The sequence below is a fragment of the Chiloscyllium punctatum genome, chromosome 30 (assembly GCF_047496795.1).
Source record: "Chiloscyllium punctatum isolate Juve2018m chromosome 30, sChiPun1.3, whole genome shotgun sequence".
NCBI classification, from domain to species: Eukaryota; Metazoa; Chordata; class Chondrichthyes; order Orectolobiformes; family Hemiscylliidae; genus Chiloscyllium; species Chiloscyllium punctatum.
The window spans coordinates 18,570,694-18,593,664 of NC_092768.1; the positions used below are offsets into that span (position 1 = coordinate 18,570,694).

Here is a 22,971-nt window from a genome sequence, read left to right on the forward strand (position 1 = left end):
GTGGACCTGTTGTAAGGGTAGATGAACTATCGTCGATCTAACCTGGGAGGCTGGTGTTAGTGTGTGCTATGACTAACCTCTTGAAGCACTTCATAGTTCTTCTGTTATATTTCATCAAGGACAGACCCAGAGACACAAACTATTCCTCAAATGGTGAGTTCTTCATTCCCAAGACCATTCTTGTTAACCTCCTGTGTAACCTCCCCAAAGCCAGTACATGTTTCTTCAGAATTGGGGCACAAAACTGCTCACCATTCAAAAAGACAGAACATCAGAGATGGCAGTGCAGTGGTATGCAGTCAGGAATGAGTTGCCCTGGAGATCTTACCATTGCATTGGGATCCCATGATGTTTCACATGAAATGGTTCAATATGGGCAAAGAAACAACTGAGGGTGGAAAAGCCAGTGCAGGTATTCTGGGTTTGGGACTTCATGGCCCATCACCAAGAGCTGGCTGGTAGCACCATTACCAACTGAATCTCCAAATCCTGACTGGGTCTGTCACAGTTGGTGAAGGAACCAACAAGAGCAAAATCATTGTTAACCTCACCGCCACTGATCTACCTGTTAGAAATACACCTGACCACGGTAGTTTCTGAAGAAGGGACCAGAACACAGCTCTTTTGGAGAGAAAATCTTGTCTTCAAGACAATACCCAGTTTTGTGTTGGATAGCACATACACCATGCTGCATGGGATAGATGTCCAAAAGATCAAACAACTCAGAGCTTTGAACAACATGTTCATTGCAGCTTAAGCGGAGGCAGGAGATTCAATTAAAATGTCTATGCTTTACACAAGTTTAACTTTAAACAATTTGAATTAGATATTTGTTGCAGCTTTTTTGTGTATCCATTCATCAGACAGGTGCATCGTTGGCTGAGCCAGTATTTATTGCCCGTCCCTAGGTGCCCCTCCAGAAGGTGGTACTGAGCTGCTTTCTTGAACCACTGCAGTCCATCAGAGAGGGATTTCCCAGGATTTTGATCCAGCAACAGTGAAGGAACAGTGATATATTTCCAAGTCAGGATGGTGAGTCACTTGAAGGGAAACAAGGCTGGTGGACCCCCGTATCTACTGACAATGACAATTTTATTTTTAAATTCAAACTTATCAAGTTGCCACCTGAATTCAGGAAGTTTGTGTTAACTGACATCCATAGAGTCTGAGAGATGTACAGAAAGGAAACAGACCTATGTCCCTCGAGTTCTGGACTCCCTGACCCCAGGGAAAAGACCTTGCCTATTTACCCTATCCATGCCCCTCATGATTTTATAAACCCCTACAAGGTCTCCTTTTTATATATGAGTTTGCTTGCACTCATATTTCATCTCCTCACCCTTTATTTCGTTTGAATTATCCTCGATTGATTATTAAAGTGTTCCCAAATCTCTGGCGTCCCACACACCCTCATCACATTGTCTGATTTTACTTTTGCTTTTATGCTGTTCCTGACTCCCCTTGTCAGCCACGGTTGGCTTGTGCTCTCCTTAGAATGTTTGTTCTTCTTGGGGATGAAAATAGTGAAAATACCTTCAGCTGCCTGGGCCCAATTCCCGGCCGGCACATTTCATCATCTCATCCAGCTTTCCTCCTTTAAGACAATCCTGTCTCTTTGACCAAATGTTTGGCTCATCTGTCCAAACACCTCTATCTGTCACTGATAGCCTCATAATCCAGAGGGACAGGCTAATGATCTGGGAACATGAGAACATGAGAACGAGGAGCAGGAGTAGGCCATCCGGCCCTTCGAGCCTGCTCCACCATTCAATAAGATCATGGCTCATCTTTTCATGGACTCATTGGTGTATAAGTCAGTGCGCCAAACTATCACTGTACCCTCCTTGTCGGCTGGTTTGATGGTGAGGTTAGGGTCGGAGCAGAGGGAGTGGAGGGCTGCGTGTTGTGAGGATGAGAGGTTGAAGTGGGTCTCCTCTAAATTGGGGAGACGAGATGCCCACTTGCTGAGTGCTTCAGGGAACTTCTCCGGGACACCCCCACTAACCAACCCCATCAGACTATGGCCAAACACTTCAACTCCCACTCCGCCGAGGACATGCAGGGCCTCCTCCATTGCCATTCCTTTACCACCCAGTGTCTGGAGGAAGAACACCTCATCTTCTGCCTCGAGACACTCCAATGTGGATTTCACCAGTTTCCTCATGTCCCCCCCATTCCCCAACCTTATCCCAGTTCCAACTTTCCAGCTCAGCACTGCCCTCATGACCTGTCCTACCTGTCCATCTTCCTTCCCACCTGTTACCTTTACCCCCCATCTCCACCTACGTATTGTATTCTGAGCTACCTTTGCCCCAGCCCCACGTCCCTCCCATTTATCTCTCCACCCCGTAGGCTCCCAGCCTCATTCCTGATGAAGGGCTTTTGTCCGAAACATTGATTTTCCTGCTCCTTGGATGCTGCCTGGCCTGCACAACATTCTCAACTGATAAAGGTCAGTGTCCTGTATGCTTTCCTAACTACCTATTAACCTGTTTAACCACCTTCTGGAATCTGTAGGCAAGCACCCACTATCCCTCTGTTCTTCTGAGCTTCTTAATGTCCTGCCATTCATTGAGTCCTTCCTTGTCTCCTTACTTCTTCCAAAGTGTATTACCTCACACTTATCAGGGTCAAATTCCATCGGTCACAGATCTGCCTGGAAGTATATATCAACAATATCCTCTTCACCATGAACCACCTAGCCAATCTACGTGTCATCCAAAACCTTACTTATCATCCCCCCACCTTCTTATTTATGTTATTTATAAATAAACACAAACAATAAGAGACCCATAGTGATCCCTGTCGTATGCCACTGAACAGTCACACAAATAGCCTTCCACAACCACCCTCTACCACCTGCCATTAAGCCAATTTTGGATCCAGCTTGTCAAGTAATTCTGGATCCTATGAGCTTTCACCAACTTTATCAGTTTCCAACAGGGGACCGTGTCAAAGGCCTTGCTGAAATGTATACAAACGACATTAACTGCAAAACCATCTTTCCGAGTAACCTGGCTTGATAAAACATCTTTTGTCTTATTTTGGTTTTAATGAGGTGGTCTGTAACTCAGACAGAAGCATAGAATGATGTCGGTTTTAACCAGAAGAAATGAAGGTTTTGTATAATAAACCAAACTGTATTTTTTCCTTCTCATTGGAGGACATTGAAATCGGCTTGAGCAGCTCGAGAGGGGAGTGGGTCTGTTGGGGATCACAAGTGGAGGTGATGGTGGGGTTGAGTAAATCAGTCACTGCAGAAATGTTGTGGTGAATGGAGGGTCAAAGGCCTGGATAACGTTTTTTGTTTTGAGTGTGTGGTTATCAGTGAATTGGGGAATAGTTCTTTTTCCCCATGGAGGAATACAGAAGGCCGCAGACCTGGAATGTGAATGTGGGATGTAGATTAGGGTTAGTGATCAGAGCTGGCCTTCTTTGTGATGGAAGGATGAGGATGAGAGGACTAAGGTCGGGTGAGACAGCAAGACCAAGGTGGTGGCCAGGAATCATGGTTGGAGAAATGACTGAAACTGACTGTCAGGACAACCAAGGAAACTTCTAGAAAGATGATTATTCCTCACATATAATCAATACTTTGCAATATTAATTACTGATACACAAAAAAGCAAACTTCAATCTGTCTTTTCATTCCTCAAATTGATATAATTAGGAGATCACAGCAGGTCAGGCAGTATCTATGGAGAGACAGCGAGCAAATGTTTCAAGTCTAGATGACTCTTCATCAGATTGTATTTGAAAAGAAAGGCCCGTCCCACAAAATAGCATCAAATTTGGCAGTAATTACCTCGAGGTAAAAGGTCAAGTTACAATCACCACACACCCCCAAATTTTGGACAGCCCCAGTGTCCCAATGGATAAGTCATTGGCCTCCCAAAACCAGGATTGTGGGTTCAAGTCCCAGCTGGGGTGGAGTAAAGTTTGGTCAAGATACAAACCTCAAAGCCCTTTCTCTCAACATTGTTTGATCTGAATGTGGCAATCTGGGCGCTTCTCACTCTGTCACTTACTTTCCAGTGACACAAACCAATGTAATACTTCTCTCAAGCTGAACACCATCGCCATCTCACCCCAGTTCCCAGACAAACCCTGTCCCTTCAGATGCTGTCTTCAGTTTAGCCAACACCCCACAATCACTACTTTGAAATGCCAATTGATCAAGTGTAAAATTCTATTGAGACATTTATGTCAGAAAGGATTTTTTTAATTTCAAAAATATAATTTATTCATAAAATAATTAGATGGTTTGTACAGTTGGTCATGCCATACATACGTAAAGATTTACATACAGAAATCAGAATTTTAAAAGACCCAGTACATCCCATGGACAAAACCAACGTCATCTACAAAATTCCATGCAAGGACTGCCACAAACACTACGTAGGACAAACAGGAAGAAAGTTCGCCACCAGGATACACGAACACCAGCTAGCCACAAAAAGACACGACCCTCTCTCCCTCGTAGCTCTACACACGGATGAAAAAAAACACCATTTTGACTGGGACAACACATCTATCCTGGGATAGACTAAGCAAAGACATGCCAGAGAATTCCTAGAGGCCTGGCATTCCAACCACAACGCCATAAACAAGCACACAGATCTAGATACCATCTATCAACCCCTCAGAAAACGAACAGGAAATGACATCACCACAAACCCCAGGAACCACCATCCAGGAGAAAGATATATATAGAAAGCAGGAGACAACAGCTTCGCTTCACTTGGAGGTCGCCACTGATGATGTTACCTAGCCAGGTAATGAAACGTCTGGATATCAACACTACAGCTCAGTGAGCAAAGCTACACCCTAAACCTCAACCTGAGCTACAAACCTTCACAAACTTTGCAAACACCTGTTAGACTCTAACCTGGTGTTGTGTGGTTTTTAACTTTGCACACCCCAGTCCAACACTGGCATCTCCCAATCCAGCCTTTCTCTGGTCTGACTGGCTGGGGCAGGGCTGGCCACCAGGTTCGAATTGGGTTATATTTAAAATGTCAGGTTTGATTACCCTATTCAGAGAAAAAGCAGCCGTCGACTAATATCGAGAAACTGTCAGAGAAATTACCCAATACCCAATTCAGCTTCTCTGTCTAAACCTGCCACCTATTTTCAAAAGCACTGTATCGTTTTGTTCCCTTCCCATTCATGTATCTACCTGGATACATCTTCAACCAAGGGTGTACCCTAGAACTCTGCAGGAAGCTAGGGAAGTGATTGCTGGGCCTCTTACTGAGATATTTGTATCATTGATAGGCACAGGTGAGATGCTGGAAGACTGGAGGTTGGCTAACGTAGTGTCACTCTTTAAGAAGGGTAGTAAGGACAAGCCAGGGAACGATAGACCAGTGAGCCTGACATCGTTGGTGGGCATGTTGTTGGAGGGAATTCTGAGGGACAGGATGTACATATATTTGGAAAGGCAAGGACTGATTAGGGATGAGGGCATAGTGGTAGATGTGATCTATATGGACTTCAGTGAGGCGTTTGACAAGGTTCCCCAAGGGAGACTGATTAGCAAGGTCAAGGGTCACAGAATAAAGGGAGAACTAGGAATTTGGGACAGAACTGGTTCTAAAGTAGAAGATAGAGGGTGGTGGTGGGAAGTTGTTTTTCAGACTGGAGGCCTGTGACCAGTGGACTGCTACAAGGATCAGTGCTAGGTCCTCTACTTTTTTTCATTTACATAAATGATTTGAATGTGAGCATGAGAGATATAGTTAGTAAGTTTGCTTATGACACCAAAATTGGAGATGTAGTGGACAGCAAAGAAGGTTACCTCAGATTACAACAGGATCTTGATCAGATGGGTCAATGGGCTGAAGTGGCAGATGGAGTTTAACTCAGATAAATGCGAGGTGCTGCATTTTGAAAGCAAATCTTAGCAGGACTTATACACTTAATGGTAAGGTCCTAGGGAGTGTTGCTGAACAAAGAGACCTTGGGGTGCAGGTTCATAGCTCCTTGAAAGAGGAGTCGCAGGCAGATAGGATAGTGAAGAAGGCATTTGGTATGCTTTCTTTTATTGGTCAGAGTATTGAATACAGGAGTTGGGAGGTCATGCTGCGGCTGTACAGGACATTGGTTAGGTCACTGTTGGAATATTGCGTGCAATTCTGGTCTCCTTCCTATCGGAAAGATGTTGTGAAACCTGAAAGGGTTCAGAAAAGATTTACAAGGTTTCAGAAAAGATTTACAAGGATGTTGCCAGTGTTGGAGGATTTGAGCTATAGGGAGAGACTGAACAGGTTGGGGCTGTTTTCCCTGAAGCGTCGGAGGCTGAGGGGTGACTTTAAAGAGGTTTATAAAATCATGAGGGGAGTGGATAGGATAAATAGACCTGGGGACATAGTTTAGGGTGAGAGGGTCAAAAATATAAAAGCGACCTAAGGGGTAAAGTTTTGACTTAGAGGATGGTACGTGCATGGAATGAGCTGCCAGGGGAAGTGGTGGAGGCTGGTACAATTGCAACACTTAAAAGGCATTTGGATGTGTATTTGAATAGGAAGGATTGAGAGATATGGGCCGGGTGCTGGCAAATAGGACGAGATTAGGATGGAGTATCAGGTTGGCATGGACGAGTTGGACCCAAAGGTCTGTTTCCATGCTGTACATCTGTATGACTGAATAAGCGTGTGCAGCATGGCCAATTTGGGCCGAACAGGCTGCCACCATACTGTAAAGTTGTATGATTAGATGACAGCATCCACCGTCTCCTTTTACCTGGACCAGGTGGTGAAGAATCAGTGGACAGAGCTGAATATAATCTGTCGAATAAATTGTTGAAAGAGGCATTTTGAGCAATACTGGAATAGGCAGTAAATAGAGGGAAATGGAGCAAATGCGGACGCAGATTTGGTTACGTGAAGGGCTTGGTCCTCTTATGAAAAACTTTGAACACAGCGGATAAAATAAGATGTACGGCATTATCTGTCAATTTGGGTGAAACTGAATTGAACATAGGTGCGGGGGACATAGGGAGCTGTATGAAGCACAAGTGAGCCTCATCTACTGATAGATCTGTTTTTTGTTTGTAAATCAGGGGAGAGTGCGAACACAGTCCCCCACTACCACAAATTTTGCAGTCGAGTATCCCGCATTTGGGGACATCGCAGGCGTCAGCACATCCGAAGTGCAATGGGATAGCCTCGTCCTGGGAGAACTTTTTTTTAATTTCAAAAATATACTTTATTCAGAAAATGATTTGATGGTCTGTACATTTGATCATGCCATACATATGTCCACATTTACAAACACAGATTCGACTTTATCCTTGTCCTTTACACTCCTGTGCATTTTTCAATCTTGTACATATACATATATTTGGCTGAGGCATCAGCAGAGCCCAAAAAAACGTCCGCATGGGCCCCCTGTTCTTCTTTAGGCAGGCCGATCTTACACGGTGGTCTTTCCCCATCGCGCCTTGGCGGCAGCTGCCCCAAGCTTCAGCGCGTCCCTCAACACGTAGTCTTGGACCTTGGAATGTGCCAGTCTGCAACACTCGGTCGGGGTCAACTCCTTCAGTTGGAAGATCAACAGGTTTCGGACCGCCCAGAGAGCGTCCTTCACCGAGTTGATGATCCTCCAGGCGCAGTTAATGTTCGTCTCGGTGTGAGTCCCGGGGAACAGGCAGTAGAGCACGGAGTCCCGCGTCACGGCACTGCTCGGGACGAACCTCGACAAGCACCACTGCATTCCTCTCCAGACTTCCTCTGCAAAGGCACATTCCAGAAGGAGGTGTGTGACAGTCTCGTCCCCCCCGCAGCCACTTCGAGGGCAGCGTGCGGTGCGGCTGAGAGTCCGGGCATGCATAAAGGATCTCACAGGCAGAGCCCTTCTCACCACCAGCCAAGCCACGTCTTGGTGCTTGTTGGAAAGTTCTGGCGATGAGGCATTCTGCCAAATGGCTTTGACAGTCTGCTCAGGGAACCACTCGACAGGATCCGCCCTCTCCTTTTCCCGAAGGGTCTCAAGGACGCTACGTGCTGACCACTTCCTGATGGACTTGTGGTCAAAGGTGTTTTTCCTCATAAATTTCTCCACGAAGGACAGGTGATACGGAACGGTCCAACTACTCGGAGCATTCCGCGGCAGCGAGGCCAGGCCCATCCTTCGCAACACCGGGGACAGGTAGAACCTCAGTACGTAGTGACACTTGGTGTTTGCGTACCGGGGATCCACGCACAGCTTGATGCAGCCACACACAAAGGTGGCCATCAGGGTGAGGGTGGCATTGGGCGTGTTTTTTCCCCCACTGCACCGGTCTTTGTACATAGAGTCTCTTCGGACCCGGTCCATCTTTGATCTCCGAATGAATTGGAAGATGGCCCGGGTGACTGCGGCGGCACAGGTCCTGGGGATAGGCCAGACCTGTGCCACATATAGCAATACTGAGAGTACCTCACACCTGATGACCAGGTTTTTTCCCGCGATGGAGAGCGACCGTTGCCCCCATCTGCCTAGTTTCTGTCTCATCTTCCTGATCCGCTCCTCCCAGGTCTTGACGCACGCCCCAGCCCCCCCGAACCAAATACCCAGCACCTTCAGGTGGTCAGTCCTGACGGTGAAGGGGATAGAGGATTGGTCGGCCCAGTTCCCGAAAAGCATGGCCTCGCTCTTGCCTCGGTTTACCTTGGCCCCCGAGGCCCGTTCGAACTGGTCACAGATGCACACGAGTCTATGCACGGACAGCGGATCCGAGCAGAAAACAGCGACGTCATCCATGGACAGGGAGGCCTTAATCTGCAGGCCCCCGCTGCCAGGAATAGTCACCCCTCTCAGGCTCGCATCCTTCCTGATGGATTCGGCAAATGGCTCTATGCAACACACAGACAAGGCGGGTGAGAGGGGGCAACCCTGCCTGACTCCAGATCTTACAGGGAAGCTATCTGATTCCCACCCATTGATTGAGACTGCACTGACAATGTTGGTGTAGAGCAGTCTGATCCAATTTCCGATTCCCTCCCCAAAGCCCATTTTGGAGAGGACATCCCTCATATATGTATGCGATATCCTGTCAAAGGCTTTCTCCTGGTCCAGGCTGATGAGGCAGGTGTCCACCCCCCTGTCCTGCACGTAGGCGATCGTATCCCTGAGGAGTGCGAGACTCTCAGAGATCTTCCTGCCCGGTACAGCACAGGTTTGGTCAGTGTGAATCACCGATCCCAGAGCAGACCTGACCCGGTTGGCGATGACCTTTGACAAGATTTTGTAGTCTGCATTTAACAGTGAGATCGGTCTCCAATTTCTAATTTCCTCCCTCTCCCCCTTCCGCTTGTAGACGAGGGTGATGATGCCTTTCCTCATGGATTCACTCATGGTACCTGCCCGAAGCATACTGACATACACCTCCAGCAGGTCCTGGCCGATCAAGTCCCAAAGAGAGGAATAAACCTCGACCGGTAAGCCGTCGCTTCCGGGAGTTTTATTCTTTTCGAAGGACTCAAGGGCCTTGGTCAGTTCATCCAGAGATAGCGGCTGGTCCAGCCTCTCTCGTGTTCCATAATCTAGGACCTCCGTGATAGAGGACAGGAACGACTGGGAGGCCGCGCTGTCGGTTGGCTTCGAGTCATACAGGCTGGCGTAGAAGGATTTGCTGATCCTCATGACGTCAGCCTGAGATGACGTTACCGAGCCATCTTCTTTCTTCAGGCTGCTGAGCACGGAGCTCTCTTTGTGCACCTTCTGGAAGAAGAAACGTGAGCACGTCTCGTCCTGCTCCACCGAGCGGACCCTGGACCGGAAGATTATCCTGGAGGCCTCCGAGGCAAAGAGCGAGGCTTGCTGGCCCTTCACCTCCTTGAGGTCCTCCGTGACATCGACCCCCATCGTCTGCAGAAGGAGCAGGTTCTGCATACTTTCCTGGAGCTGGGACAGTTTTCCCCGCCTCTGTCTCGCCTCCTGGACACCTTTGAGGATAAAGAACCTCTTGATGTTCCCTTTTACCGTTTCCCACCAGTCCGCTGGAGACTCAAAGAGGGGCTTCACGGTTCTCCAACCTGCGTAATCCCTCTTGAGCTCTTCGATGTTTCCCGGGGTCAACAGCTTAGTGTTCAGTTTCCACTTTCCGTTGCCCGCCCGCTGTTCGTCCTGTAGGTGACAGTCGGCCAGCAGGAGGCAGTGGTCAGAGAAGAACACCGGCTTGACGTCGGTGGATCTGACCGAGAGTGTTCGGGACACAAACAGGTAATCTATCCTTGAGCGGATAGACCCGTCTGCCCGTGACCAGGTGTATCTACGCTGCGCTCCATCTGCAGGGGCGCTGAAGACGTCGTGCAGCTTGGCGTCTTTGACCGTTTCCATCAGGGCCCTGGACGTAGCGTCCGGTTTACTGTCCCCCCCGCCGGATCGTCCATCTGCATCAATGATGCAGTTGAAGTCTCCGGCCAGAATGACCGGCCTGGACGTAGCCAGCAGCAGTGGAAGCTGTTGCAGGACGGCCAACCGTTCACTCTTACCCACTGGGGCGTACACGTTGATTAGTCTCACGGGAGCGTTTCTGTATTTAACGTCCACGACGAGGAGGCGCCCGCCCACCACCTCCTTAACCTCGGAAATGGTGAAGTTGCCTCCCCGCAACAGGATACCCAGGCCGGAGGCGCGGCTATCGTTGCCCCCCGACCACACTGACGGCCCGTGGGCCCACAAGCTCGACCATCTCCTGTAACTGCTGAGGTGCGGTATCCCACACTCCTGCAGAAACAGGACATCGGCTTTGACGTTGGCCAGGAAGGCCAGCATTGAGACACATCGCGTAGCCGATTTAATGCTACGCACATTTATGCTGGCAATTTTAAACCCCATTTTACCAGTTTACGGGGTTACCAAAGTCCATTTTCTTCTAGTCTTGCTCCAGTGGGGTAGCGGCGTGCATCCCCGTGGTGACGGCAAACTGCTGGACCTTCCCAGGGCTGAGGTAGTTGTCCAGCTCCACGCTGGAGTCATTTCCCCGCTCTGGTGTCATCGTGTCGGACCCAGGGTCCTCATCGCCCCGTTCTCTATCTGACAGCAGGGCTGTCACTGAGACGCTGCTCCCAGTTCCCTGGAGCTGTGGGCCGGTGGGTACCCCTTGGTTCTCACTGGGTAGGGGGAGGCCTTCACCCACCCCCTCAGAGGGATCGTCTTTTCCTTCTTGGGCGGTGCTGCCCTCCTTTCTCCCCACGGCGCTCTGCCTCTTCCTCCGGAGGCGACCCTTCTTGCGCCTGTCCTCACCCTCGGAGGAGCTGCCTGTATCCTCCTCTTGGAGGTGTCTCTTCCCCCTTCGCTTGGTGGCTTTGGGGCCCTCGAGAGGTTTCCTTTTCCTGTTTTTAACGATAATCCACTGCTCTGCCTCCTTTGATCCCTCCTCTTCCATTTCCTCCGTCTGTCTTGCAGGAGCTTGGGTCGGCTGCTGCATCTCCCCGCTGTCTGCCGCCTGCTCCTCTACGACCTTCCCTTCCTTCTGGGTGCCTCCAGACACCGTTCCTTTGCTGATTCGCGGTACCTCGTTGGACTTTGTCGGTCCGCGGCTCGTGTTGCCACCTCCGGCCATCTGTGCGTAGGTGGCGGCTCCTCGTCTTGGGCAGGCCTTGTACATGTGGCCCGCCTCCCCGCACAGGTTGCAGCTCTTTTCCTCCCGACAGTCCTTAGTCAAGTGACCCTCCTGTTTGCAGTTCCTGCAGATGGTCACTTTGCAATCCACCGCCACGTGTCCCGACTTCCCGCAGGTTCGGCACACTTTGGGTTGCCCTGCATATGTCAGGTAGCCTCTGCTCCCTCCGATTGCGAAGCTCGAGGGTGGGTGGAGGATGTTCCCACTGTCATCGGCCCTCAGAGTTACCCTGACCTGCCGCTTACTGGTCCAGATCCCAAAGAGGTCGATCACATCAGTGGCTTCTCCCTCAACTTGGACGTACCTTCCCAGGAAGGTCAGGACATCAGCCGCTGGAACGTAGGGGTTGTACATATGGATTGTAACAACCCGGTTCCTCTGTGCAGGAAGCACACACAATGGGGTCACCAAGATGGAAAACAGCGGCTCCCGTTCCTTCTCCTTGAAGACCTTCAGGAGCTGTTCGCACTGCTTCACGCTTCTGAAGGTCACATCGAAGTATCCTGCCCCAGGGAAATCCTGCAGGCAGTACACATCCGCTGCAAGGCCGCAACCCGCGGGATATAGGGAGCCGTATGAAGCACAAGTGAGCCTCATCTACTGATAGATCTGCTTTTTGTTTGTAAATCAGGGGAGAGCGCGAACGCAGTCCCCCACTACCACAAATTTTGCAGTCGAGTATCCCGCATTTGGGGACATCGCAGGCGTCAGCACACCCGAAGTGCAATGGGATAGCCTCGTCCTGGGAGAACCTTTTTTTTTTTATTTCAAAAATATACTTTATTCATAAATGATTTGATGGTCTGTACATTGGATCATGCCATACATATGTCCATATTTACAAACACAGATTCGACTTTATTCTTGTCCTTTACAATCCTGTGCATTTTTTCAATCTTGTATATATACATATATTTGGCTGAGGCATCAGCAGAGCCCAAAAAAACGTCTGTATGGGCCCCCTGTTATTCTTTCGGCAGGCCGATCTTACACGGTGGTCTTTCCCCACCGCGCCTTGGCGGCAGCTGCCCCAAGCTTCAGCGCGTCCCTCAACACGTAGTCTTGGACCTTGGAATGTGCCAGTCTGCAACACTCGGTCGGGGTCAACTCCTTCAGCTGGAAGATCAACAGGTTTCGGACCGCCCAGAGAGCGTCCTTCACCGAGTTGATGATCCTCCAGGCGCAGTTAATGTTCGTCTCGGTGTGAGTCCCGGGGAACAGGCCGTAGAGCACGGAGTCCCGCGTCACGGCGCTGCTCGGGACGAACCTCGACAAGCACCACTGCATTCCTCTCCAGACTTCCTCTGCATAGGCACATTCCAGAAGGAGGTGTGTGACAGTCTCGTCCCCCCCGCAGCCACTTCGAGGGCAGCGTGCGGTGCGGCAGAGAGTCCGGGCGTGCATAAAGGATCTCACAGGCAGAGCCCTTCTCACCACCAGCCAAGCCACGTCTTGGTGCTTGTTGGAAAGTTCTGGCGATGAGGCATTCTGCCAAATGGCTTTGACAGTCTGCTCAGGGAACCGCTCGACAGGATCCGCCCTCTCCTTTTCCCGAAGGGTCTCAAGGACGCTACGTGCTGACCACTTCCTGATGGACTTGTGGTCAAAGGTGTTTTTCCTCATAAATTTCTCCACGAAGGACAGGTGATACGGAACGGTCCAACTACTCGGAGCGTTCCGCGGCAGCGAGGCCAGGCCCATCCTTCGCAACACCGGGGACAGGTAGAACCTCAGTACGTAGTGACACTTGGTGTTTGCGTACCGGGGATCCACGCACAGCTTGATGCAGCCACACACAAAGGTGGCCATCAGGGTGAGGGTGGCATTGGGCGTGTTTTTTCCCCCATTGCACCGGTCTTTGTACATTGAGTCTCTTCGGACCCGGTCCATCTTTGATCTCCAAATGAATTGGAAGATGGCCCGGGTGACTGCGGCGGCACAGGTCCTGGGGATAGGCCAGACCTGTGCCACATATAGCAATACTGAGAGGACCTCACACCTGATGACCAGGTTTTTTCCCGCGATGGAGAGCGACCGTTGCCCCCATCTGCCTAGTTTCTGTCTCATCTTTCTGATCCGCTCCTCCCAGGTCTTGGCGCACGCCCCAGCCCCCCCGAACCAAATACCCAGCACCTTCAGGTGGTCAGTCCTGACGGTGAAGGGGATAGAGGATTGGTCGGCCCAGTTCCCGAAGAGCATGGCCTCGCTCTTGCCTCGGTTTACCTTGGCCCCCGAGGCCCGTTCGAACTGGTCGCAGATGCACACGAGTCTGTGCACGGACAGCGGATCCGAGCAGAAAACAGCGACGTCATCCATGTACAGGGAGGCCTTAACCTGCAGGCCCCCGCTGCCAGGAATAGTCACCCCTCTCAGGCTCGCATCCTTCCTGATGGATTCGGCAAATGGCTCTATGCAACACACAAACAAGGCGGGTGAGAGGGGGCATCCCTGCCTGACTCCAGATCTTACAGGGAAGCTATCTGATTCCCACCCATTGATTGAGACTGCACTGACAATGTTGGTGTAGAGCAGTCTGATCCAATTTCCGATTCCCTCCCCAAAGCCCATTTTGGAGAGGACATCCCTCATATATGTATGCGATATCCTGTCAAAGGCTTTCTCCTGGTCCAGGCTGATGAGGCAGGTGTCCACCCCCCTGTCCTGCACGTAGGCGATCGTATCCCTGAGGAGTGCGAGACTCTCAGAGATCTTCCTGCCCGGTACAGCACAGGTTTGGTCCGGGTGGATCACCGATCCCAGAGCAGACCTGACCCGGTTGGCGATGACCTTTGACAGGATTTTGTAGTCTGCATTTAACAGTGAGATCGGTCTCCAATTTCTAATTTCCTCCCTCTCCCCCTTCCGCTTGTAGACGAGGGTGATGATGCCTTTCCTCATGGATTCACTCATGGTACCTGCCCGGAGCATACTGACATACACCTCCAGCAGGTCCTGGCCGATCAAGTCCCAAAGAGCGGAATAAACCTCGACCGGTAAGCCGTCGCTTCCGGGAGTTTTATTCTTTTCGAAGGACTCGAGGGCCTTGGTCAGTTCATCCAGAGATAGCGGCTGGTCCAGCCTCTCTCGTGTTCCGTCATCTAGGACCTCCGTGATAGAGGACAGGAACGACTGGGAGGCCGCGCTGTCGGTCGGCTTCGAGTCATACAGGCTGGCGTAGAAGGATTTGCTGATCCTCATGACGTCAGCCTGAGATGACGTTACCGAGCCATCTTCTTTCTTCAGGCTGCTGAGCACGGAGCTCTCTTTGTGCACCTTCTGGAAGAAGAAACGTGAGCACGTCTCGTCCTGCTCCACCGAGCGGACCCTGGACCGGAAGATTATCCTGGAGGCCTCCGAGGCAAAGAGCGAGGCTTGCTGGCCCTTCACCTCCTTGAGGTCCTCCGTGACATCGACCCCCATCGTCTGCAGAAGGAGCAGGTTCTGCATACTTTCCTGGAGCTGGGACAGTTTTCCCCGCCTCTGTCTCGCCTCCTGGACACCTTTGAGGATAAAGAACCTCTTGATGTTCCCTTTTACCGTTTCCCACCAGTCCGCTGGAGACTCAAAGAGGGGCTTCACGGTTCTCCAACCTGCGTAATCCCTCTTGAGCTCTTCGATGTTTCCCGGGGTCAACAGCTTAGTGTTCAGTTTCCACTTTCCGTTGCCCGCCCGCTGTTCGTCCTGTAGGTGACAGTCGGCCAGCAGGAGGCAGTGGTCAGAGAAGAACACCGGCTTGACGTCGGTGGATCTGACCGAGAGTGTTCGGGACACAAACAGGTAATCTATCCTTGAGCGGATAGACCCGTCTGCCCGTGACCAGGTGTATCTACGCTGCGCTCCATCTGCAGGGGCGCTGAAGACGTCGTGCAGCTTGGCGTCTTTGACCGTTTCCATCAGGGCCCTGGACGTAGCGTCCGGTTTACTGTCCCCCCCGCCGGATCGTCCATCTGCATCAATGATGCAGTTGAAGTCTCCGGCCAGAATGACCGGCCTGGACGTAGCCAGCAGCAGTGGAAGCTGTTGCAGGACGGCCAACCGTTCACTCTTACCCACTGGGGCGTACACGTTGATTAGTCTCACGGGAGCGTTTCTGTATTTAACGTCCACGACGAGGAGGCGCCCGCCCACCACCTCCTTAACCTCGGAAATGGTGAAGTTGCCTCCCCGCAACAGGATACCCAGGCCGGAGGCGCGGCTATCGTTGCCCCCCGACCACACTGACGGCCCGTGGGCCCACAAGCTCGACCATCTCCTGTAACTGCTGAGGTGCGGTATCCCACACTCCTGCAGAAACAGGACATCGGCTTTGACGTTGGCCAGGAAGGCCAGCATTGAGACACATCGCGTAGCCGATTTAATGCTATGCACATTTATGCTGGCAATTTTAAACCCCATTTTACCAGTTTACGGGGTTACCAAAGTCCATTTTCTTCTAGTCTTGCTCCAGTGGGGTAGCGGCGTGCATCCCCGTGGTGACGGCAAACTGCTGGACCTTCCCAGGGCTGAGGTAGTTGTCCAGCTCCACGCTGGAGTCATTTCCCCGCTCTGGTGTCATCGTGTCGGACCCAGGGTCCTCATCGCCCCGTTCTCTATCTGACAGCAGGGCTGTCACTGAGACGCTGCTCCCAGTTCCCTGGAGCTGTGGGCCGGTGGGTACCCCTTGGTTCTCACTGGGTAGGGGGAGGCCTTCACCCACCCCCTCAGAGGGATCGTCTTTTCCTTCTTGGGCGGTGCTGCCCTCCTTTCTCCCCACGGCGCTCTGCCTCTTCCTCCGGAGGCGACCCTTCTTGCGCCTGTCCTCACCCTCGGAGGAGCTGCCTGTATCCTCCTCTTGGAGGTGTCTCTTCCCCCTTCGCTTGGTGGCTTTGGGGCCCTCGAGAGGTTTCCTTTTCCTGTTTTTAACGATAATCCACTGCTCTGCCTCCTTTGATCCCTCCTCTTCCATTTCCTCCGTCTGTCTTGCAGGAGCTTGGGTCGGCTGCTGCATCTCCCCGCTGTCTGCCGCCTGCTCCTCTACGACCTTCCCTTCCTTCTGGGTGCCTCCAGACACCGTTCCTTTGCTGATTCGCGGTACCTCGTTGGACTTTGTCGGTCCGCGGCTCGTGTTGCCACCTCCGGCCATCTGTGCGTAGGTGGCGGCTCCTCGTCTTGGGCAGGCCTTGTACATGTGGCCCGCCTCCCCGCACAGGTTGCAGCTCTTTTCCTCCCGACAGTCCTTAGTCAAGTGACCCTCCTGTTTGCAGTTCCTGCAGATGGTCACTTTGCAATCCACCGCCACGTGTCCCGACTTCCCGCAGGTTCGGCACACTTTGGGTTGCCCTGCATATGTCAGGTAGCCTCTGCTCCCTCCGATTGCGAAGCTCGAGGGTGGGTGGAGGATGTTCCCACTGTCATCGGCCCTCAGAGTTACCCTGACCTGCCGCTTACTGGTCCAGATCCCAAAGAGGTCGATCACATCAGTGGCTTCTCCCTCAACTTGGACGTACCTTCCCAGGAAGGTCAGGACATCAGCCGCTGGAACGTAGGGGTTGTACATATGGATTGTAACAACCCGGTTCCTCTGTGCAGGAAGCACACACAATGGGGTCACCAAGATGGAAAACAGCGGCTCCCGTTCCTTCTCCTTGAAGACCTTCAGGAGCTGTTCGCACTGCTTCACGCTTCTGAAGGTCACATCGAAGTATCCTGCCCCAGGGAAATCCTGCAGGCAGTACACATCCGCTGCAAGGCCGCAACCCGCGGGATATAGGGAGCCGTATGAAGCACAAGTGAGCCTCATCTACTGATAGATCTGCTTTTTGTTTGTAAATCAGGGGAGAGCGCGAACGCAGTCCCCCACTACCACAAATTTTGCAGTCGAGTATCCCGCATTTGGGGACATCGCAGGCGTCAGCACACCCGAAGTGCAATGGGATAGCCTCGTCCTGGGAGAACCTTTTTTTTTTTATTTCAAAAATATACTTTATTCATAAATGATTTGATGGTCTGTACATTGGATCATGCCATACATATGTCCATATTTACAAACACAGATTCGACTTTATTCTTGTCCTTTACAATCCTGTGCATTTTTTCAATCTTGTATATATACATATATTTGGCTGAGGCATCAGCAGAGCCCAAAAAAACGTCTGTATGGGCCCCCTGTTATTCTTTCGGCAGGCCGATCTTACACGGTGGTCTTTCCCCACCGCGCCTTGGCGGCAGCTGCCCCAAGCTTCAGCGCGTCCCTCAACACGTAGTCTTGGACCTTGGAATGTGCCAGTCTGCAACACTCGGTCGGGGTCAACTCCTTCAGCTGGAAGATCAACAGGTTTCGGACCGCCCAGAGAGCGTCCTTCACCGAGTTGATGATCCTCCAGGCGCAGTTAATGTTCGTCTCGGTGTGAGTCCCGGGGAACAGGCCGTAGAGCACGGAGTCCCGCGTCACGGCGCTGCTCGGGACGAACCTCGACAAGCACCACTGCATTCCTCTCCAGACTTCCTCTGCATAGGCACATTCCAGAAGGAGGTGTGTGACAGTCTCGTCCCCCCCGCAGCCACTTCGAGGGCAGCGTGCGGTGCGGCAGAGAGTCCGGGCGTGCATAAAGGATCTCACAGGCAGAGCCCTTCTCACCACCAGCCAAGCCACGTCTTGGTGCTTGTTGGAAAGTTCTGGCGATGAGGCATTCTGCCAAATGGCTTTGACAGTCTGCTCAGGGAACCGCTCGACAGGATCCGCCCTCTCCTTTTCCCGAAGGGTCTCAAGGACGCTACGTGCTGACCACTTCCTGATGGACTTGTGGTCAAAGGTGTTTTTCCTCATAAATTTCTCCACGAAGGACAGGTGATACGGAACGGTCCAACTACTCGGAGCGTTCCGCGGCAGCGAGGCCAGGCCCATCCTTCGCAACACCGGGGACAGGTAGAACCTCAGTACGTAGTGACACTTGGTGTTTGCGTACCGGGGATCCACGCACAGCTTGATGCAGCCACACACAAAGGTGGCCATCAGGGTGAGGGTGGCATTGGGCGTGTTTTTTCCCCCATTGCACCGGTCTTTGTACATTGAGTCTCTTCGGACCCGGTCCATCTTTGATCTCCAAATGAATTGGAAGATGGCCCGGGTGACTGCGGCGGCACAGGTCCTGGGGATAGGCCAGACCTGTGCCACATATAGCAATACTGAGAGGACCTCACACCTGATGACCAGGTTTTTTCCCGCGATGGAGAGCGACCGTTGCCCCCATCTGCCTAGTTTCTGTCTCATCTTTCTGATCCGCTCCTCCCAGGTCTTGGCGCACGCCCCAGCCCCCCCGAACCAAATACCCAGCACCTTCAGGTGGTCAGTCCTGACGGTGAAGGGGATAGAGGATTGGTCGGCCCAGTTCCCGAAGAGCATGGCCTCGCTCTTGCCTCGGTTTACCTTGGCCCCCGAGGCCCGTTCGAACTGGTCGCAGATGCACACGAGTCTGTGCACGGACAGCGGATCCGAGCAGAAAACAGCGACGTCATCCATGTACAGGGAGGCCTTAACCTGCAGGCCCCCGCTGCCAGGAATAGTCACCCCTCTCAGGCTCGCATCCTTCCTGATGGATTCGGCAAATGGCTCTATGCAACACACAAACAAGGCGGGTGAGAGGGGGCATCCCTGCCTGACTCCAGATCTTACAGGGAAGCTATCTGATTCCCACCCATTGATTGAGACTGCACTGACAATGTTGGTGTAGAGCAGTCTGATCCAATTTCCGATTCCCTCCCCAAAGCCCATTTTGGAGAGGACATCCCTCATATATGTATGCGATATCCTGTCAAAGGCTTTCTCCTGGTCCAGGCTGATGAGGCAGGTGTCCACCCCCCTGTCCTGCACGTAGGCGATCGTATCCCTGAGGAGTGCGAGACTCTCAGAGATCTTCCTGCCCGGTACAGCACAGGTTTGGTCCGGGTGGATCACCGATCCCAGAGCAGACCTGACCCGGTTGGCGATGACCTTTGACAGGATTTTGTAGTCTGCATTTAACAGTGAGATCGGTCTCCAATTTCTAATTTCCTCCCTCTCCCCCTTCCGCTTGTAGACGAGGGTGATGATGCCTTTCCTCATGGATTCACTCATGGTACCTGCCCGGAGCATACTGACATACACCTCCAGCAGGTCCTGGCCGATCAAGTCCCAAAGAGCGGAATAAACCTCGACCGGTAAGCCGTCGCTTCCGGGAGTTTTATTCTTTTCGAAGGACTCGAGGGCCTTGGTCAGTTCATCCAGAGATAGCGGCTGGTCCAGCCTCTCTCGTGTTCCGTCATCTAGGACCTCCGTGATAGAGGACAGGAACGACTGGGAGGCCGCGCTGTCGGTCGGCTTCGAGTCATACAGGCTGGCGTAGAAGGATTTGCTGATCCTCATGACGTCAGCCTGAGATGACGTTACCGAGCCATCTTCTTTCTTCAGGCTGCTGAGCACGGAGCTCTCTTTGTGCACCTTCTGGAAGAAGAAACGTGAGCACGTCTCGTCCTGCTCCACCGAGCGGACCCTGGACCGGAAGATTATCCTGGAGGCCTCCGAGGCAAAGAGCGAGGCTTGCTGGCCCTTCACCTCCTTGAGGTCCTCCGTGACATCCACCCCCATCGTCTGCAGCAGGAGCAGGTTCTGCATACTTTCCTGGAGCTGGGACAGTTTTCCCCGCCTCTCTCTCGCCTCCTGGACACCTTTGAGGATAAAGAACCTCTTGATGTTCCCTTTTACCGTTTCCCACCAGTCCGCTGGAGACTCAAAGAGGGGCTTCACGGTTCTCCAACCTGCGTAATCCCTCTTGAGCTCTTCGATGTTTCCCGGGGTCAACAGCTTAGTGTTCAGTTTCCACGTTCCCTTGCCCGCCCGCTGTTCGTCCTGTAGGTGACAGTCGGCCAGCAGGAGGCAGTGGTCAGAGAAGAACACCGGCTTGACGTCGGTGGATCTGACCGAGAGCGTTCGGGACACAAACAGGTAATCTATCCTTGAGCGGATAGACCCGTCTGCCCGTGACCAGGTGTATCTACGCTGCGCTCCGTCTGCAGGGGCGCTGAAGACGTCGTGTAGCTTGGCGTCTTTGACCGTTTCCATCAGGGCCCTGGACGTAGCGTCCGGTTTACTGTCCCCCCCGCCGGATCGTCCATCTGCATCAATGATGCAGTTGAAGTCTCCGGCCAGAATGACCGGCCTGGACGTAGCCAGCAGCAGTGGAAGCTGTTGCAGGACGGCCAACCGTTCACTCTTACCCACTGGGGCGTACACGTTGATTAGTCTCACGGGAGCGTTTCTGTATTTAACATCCGCGACGAGGAGGCGCCCGCCCACCACCTCCTTAACCTCGGAGATGGTGAAGTTGCCTCCCCGCAACAGGATACCCAGGCCGGAGGCGCGGCTATCGTTGCCCCCCGACCACACTGACGGCCCGTGGGCCCACAAGCTCGACCATCTCCTGTAACTGCTGAGGTGCGGTATCCCACACTCCTGCAGAAACAGGATATCGGCTTTGACGTTGGCCAGGAAGGCCAGCGTTGAAACACATCGCGTAGCCGCTTTAATGCTACGTACATTTACGCTGGCAATTTTAAACCCCATTTTAACAGTTTGCGGGGTTACCAGTGTCCATTTTCTTCTGGTCTTGCTCCAGTGGGGTAGCTGCGTGCATCCCCGTGGTGACAGCAAACTGCTGGACCTTCCCAGGGCTGAGGTAGTTGTCCGGCTCCACGCTGGAGTCATTTCCCCGCTCTGGTGTCATCGTGTCGGACCCAGGGTCCTCATCGCCCCGTTCTCCATCTGACAGCAGGGCTGTCACTGGGACGCTGCTCCCAGTTCCCTGGAGCTGTGGGCCGGTGGGTACCCCTTGGTTCTCACCGGGTAGGGGGAGGCCTTCACCCATCCCCTCAGAGGGATCGTCTTTTCCTTCTTGGGCGGTGTTGCCCTCCTTTCTCCCCACGGCGCTCTGCCTCTTCCTCCGGAGGCGACCCTTCTTGCGCCCGTCCTCACCCTCGGAGGAGCTGCCTGTATCCTCCTCTTGGAGGTGTCTCTTCCCCCTTCGCTTGGTGGCTTTGGGGCCCTCGAGAGGTTTCCTTTTCCTGTTTTTAACGATAATCCACTGCTCTGCCTCCTTTGATCCCTCCTCTTCCATTTCCTCCGTCTGTCTTGCAGGAGCTTGGGTCGGCTGCTGCATCTCCCCGCTGTCTGCTGCCTGCTCCTCTACAACTTTCCCTTCCTTCTGGGTGCCTCCAGGTACCGTTCCTTTGCTGATTCGCGGTACCTCGTTAGACTTTGTTGGTCCGCGGCTCGTGTTGCCACCTCCGGCCATCTGTGCGTAGGTGGCGGCTCCTCGTCTTGGGCAGGCCTTGTACATGTGGCCCGCCTCTCCGCACAGGTTGCAGCTCTTTTCCTCCCGACAGTCCTTTGTCAAGTGACCCTCCTGTTTGCAGTTCCTGCAGATGGTCACTTTGCAATCCACCGCCACGTGTCCCGACTTCCCGCAGGTTCGGCACACTTTGGGCTGCCCTGCATATGTCAGGTAGCCTCTGCTCCCTCCGATTGCGAAGCTCGAGGGTGGGTGGAGGATGTTCCCACTGTCATCGGCCCTCAGAGTTACCCTGACCTGCCGCTTGGCTTCTCCCTCAACTTGGACGTACCTTCCCAGGAAGGTCAGGACATCAGCTGCTGGAACGTAGGGGTTGTACATATGGATTATAACAACCCGATTCCTCTGTGCAGGAAGCACACACAATGGGGTCGCCGACAAGTTGGAAAACAGCGGCTCCCCTTCCTTCTCCTTGAAGACCTTCAGGAGCTGTTCTCACTGCTTCACGCTTCTGAAGGTCACATCGAAGTAGCCTGCCTCAGGGAAATCCTGCAGGCAGTACACGTCCGCTGCTGCAAGGCCGCAACACGCGGGATACAGGGAGCCGTATGAAGCACAAGTGAGCCTCATCTACTGATAGATCTGTTTTTTGTTTGTAAATCAGGGGAGAGCGCGAACGCAGTCCCCCACTACCACAAATTTTGCAGTCGAGTATCCCGCATTTGGGGACATCGCAGGCGTCAGCACACCCGAAGTGCAATGGGATAGCCTCGTCCTGGGAAAACCACCTTGGTGATCATGGTATCTCCCCTGCCAGGTAAGTATGCTCAATATTCTCACTCGCTCAAACCCAACAACAGCCCATACCTCTCACACTCATACTAACTGCGTGTTCGAAAATCGGAAATACACCTCTCTAAGGTTCCCTGTCTGTGAAACAGCGCAATTTCTGACCTGGATCACGGAACATCCGGAAAGGCTCATGTTTCACTGAATATGACACTCACGGGGCGCCCTGAGAAGCTGCGCTAATTTGCATTTCGTCCTGAAACAAAGACG

At 52.5% G+C, this 22,971-nt stretch overlaps 4 non-coding genes across 4 annotated transcripts; all 4 read right to left on the bottom strand.

Annotated features, from left to right (window-relative positions):
- Positions 1–7,060: 7,060 nt before the first annotated feature.
- Positions 7,061–7,225, bottom strand: LOC140455777 (U1 spliceosomal RNA). The gene has a single exon (XR_011953031.1). It is a non-coding gene; the product is annotated as a U1 spliceosomal RNA (small nuclear RNA).
- Positions 7,226–12,239: 5,014 nt separating this feature from the next.
- Positions 12,240–12,405, bottom strand: LOC140455802 (U1 spliceosomal RNA). The gene has a single exon (XR_011953051.1). It is a non-coding gene; the product is annotated as a U1 spliceosomal RNA (small nuclear RNA).
- A 5,016-nt stretch (positions 12,406–17,421) lies between these two features.
- On the bottom strand, positions 17,422–17,587 carry LOC140455804 (U1 spliceosomal RNA). Its single transcript, XR_011953053.1, has one exon. It is a non-coding gene; the product is annotated as a U1 spliceosomal RNA (small nuclear RNA).
- A 4,986-nt stretch (positions 17,588–22,573) lies between these two features.
- On the bottom strand, positions 22,574–22,737 carry LOC140455848 (U1 spliceosomal RNA). Its single transcript, XR_011953078.1, has one exon. It is a non-coding gene; the product is annotated as a U1 spliceosomal RNA (small nuclear RNA).
- Positions 22,738–22,971: the final 234 nt, after the last annotated feature.